This window comes from Propithecus coquereli, unplaced genomic scaffold (genome assembly GCF_000956105.1).
Source record: "Propithecus coquereli isolate 6110/MARCELLA unplaced genomic scaffold, Pcoq_1.0 Scaffold19, whole genome shotgun sequence".
Lineage (NCBI taxonomy): Eukaryota > Metazoa > Chordata > Mammalia > Primates > Indriidae > Propithecus > Propithecus coquereli.
Window position 1 is genome coordinate 12,668,680 of NW_012143856.1, and position 2,932 is coordinate 12,671,611.

Sequence of the window (2,932 nt, forward strand, 5' to 3'; positions counted from 1 at the left end):
ACTACCATATGACCCAGCAATCTCACTGCTAGATATATATCTAAAGGAAAGTTCAGTATATTGAAAAGATATCTGCCATGCAATAAACCTCCATGTTTATTGCAGCACTATTCACAAAAGCCAAGATTTGGAACCAAACTAAGTGTCTATCAACGGATATATGGGTAAAGAAATTGTGGTACATATACACAATGGAATATTATATAGCCACCGAAAGAATGGAATCCTGCCATTTGCAACAACATAAATGGAAGTGAAAAAAGCCAAGCACAGAAAGACAAATCTCATAGGTTCTCACTCATGTGTGGGAGCTAAGTATTAAAACAATTGGTCTCCTGGAGACAGAGAGTAGAATGATGGTTACCAGAGGCTGGGAAAGGGAGTGGGGAGTGGGAGATAAAGTGGGGATGGCTTATGGGTGGGAAAATATAGACAGATAGAATGAACAATATTTGATAACATAACAAAGTAACTACAATCAACAATAAATTAGGGTGTGCTTTAAAATAACTAAAAGAGTGGAATTGGAATATTCCTAACACAAAGAAATGATAAATACCTAAGGTCTCAATGACCCTAATTTTATTAATTCACATTGTACACCTGTATCAAAACATCACATGTACTCTATAAATATATACAATTATTATGTACCCATAATAATTAAAATTTGAAAATTAAATATAAATAAAGTCTAGGGATATTTCTAAAACCTTAATTCGGTTCCTGTGTAAAAACTTAGTATGTGTTACTTGATTTTTTTTCCCTTTAGTTCCTTGGATTGCAATTTAAATATGCTGCCTGGATGTTCTTATGTTGTACAGAATTGCAAGATGTTACGATCACCAGTGCAAATATTACAAAGCATAATAGTTTGTTTTACATAATTATGTAATAAAAATTTCAAGGCAGATGCTTTAAAAGAAACAACCACAATACACCAAACTTCAAGAATTCTCCTGTGCTATAAGCTAATAAGGTCTATACTCTGCTCTCCCTGGCCACATGACTTTATTTTGCATCTTTCTGAAACAGAAGGAAAATATCCTTTATATCTCAGGATAGTAAAGAGAGAATAAACATTCTTTTTATGGTTTTCAAATCTTTTTTCCTTCTAACCATAGGTTCTTTACTTAAAGCTGTCTATAGTTCCTTCTGAATTTATGCATTCAGAATCAAGCAATCTTAATTTTATAATCAGATGCTTAGTTAACATAATCTATGAAAGAGAATGTATGCCCATTATTGGGTTTGTCACATGTCAAGTATGTGATGGCCCAGTCTTAGAATTTGTAAATGTTAAAGAAAATTCTTTGTGTTAATAGAATAAAATACTACCATTAAAGATATGTAATTAACTTTAGAAACAAAGTAGGGGTAGAAGTAACAGGAATTAAGTTCTAAAAGTTCACCTAGATCCCAGGGTCCAATGTCGGACCATTTCTGTGTCAGAAATTGTTGCTTACATCCATTCATGGTCTTAAGGACTTTAGCTGTTGAGTCAGTGCTCTGGATAGGAGAAAGGAGCTCACAATGAGTAAGTCTGAAGAGGATTCTGGTTGCCAAGCAAATATTTTCCAGTTTACTGTTTTGCTTTTTGTGAGCTGAAAAATAGGTATACATTAGTTGCAGTTTCCACTTGGATTCTTTCCTTGCCTTCTGCCCTTCCTTCCTTTTCTCTCTATTTAGACAACAAAATAAGTCAGCTGTTGGGTTTGCAACTTCCCAAGTTACCCAAAGTCATAGAAAAATAACAACGAAGAGGAAAAAATTTCCACCGTAGAGCCTGGCTGCTGAGCTAGCTCATGGAGTGAGTTGAGTGAGCAGGTCATCTATAGTTTTCCCATCTTCAAAATGAAAGGCTCTTTTTGGCTGAGAAACTGATATATAAACAAATGTGTTTATTTCTTTTAAATTTTTAATTATTATGGGCACATAATAATTGTATATTTTATAGGGTACCATGAGTTGTTTTGATACAGGCATACAATGTAAATTAATGAAATCAACAAAGTGACTATAATCAGCAAGTTAGGGTATGCTTTAAATAACTAAAAGAGTGGAATTGAAATGTTCCTAACACAAAGAAATGATAAATGCCTGAGGTAATGGGTACCTCAATGACCCTGATTTGATTAATTTACATTGCATGCCTAGGATTCTTTGCTTCAAATATTGTGTTTTCCTTAAGGCCTTTGAATATACTATTTCCTTCGTTTGGAATTCTGTTCGCCAATATTTTCTCATACATGGTTTTTTAGTCACATGGAACACCACTTAAATAGCATCCTCTCAGAGATGGTTTTTCCAAAAACCTTAGTTGCCCCACTGTTCTGTAATTCTAAGACAGTAGTTTTTAATTTTATTTTTATGCCTTTATCATTATCTATACTTGCATATTTCTGTGCTTACTTTTACATTTCTCTCTCTCCCAATATAATATAAATTACATGAAAATAAGATGTTTATCTAATTTACTGTTATGACTGCAGTGTTCTCCTAATAAATATTTGTTTAATGAGTGGTTTTAAGTAGTAAGAGCAATGAATCTAATCCATCGTAGCAATCAACTTGATAAAAGAATTTTGCGTTCATGATGACCCAAAGCAATGAAGTTAGTTTGAAGTATATTAAAGGGTAGCCTTAATGTATGAGATTTTTAACTATGAGTGTCCTGCTTTAAAACTGTAGCCAATATCCAAGGTACTAAACATAAATAGTCTTTGACCTATTTGTTCTCAGAACTATCAACCATTATGTAAATATTTTCCATTACAATGACCATGTCTATCATTTTTTAATGGGAAGAAATATAAGGGGGAAATGTGTAAGGCACAGATTAAAGGGGAAACTCCTAAAGAATATTATCAAATTAGCTTGCTGTGAAACGAGTCATATCAAATATGTCCAGTATATTTTAGCTTCAAATATA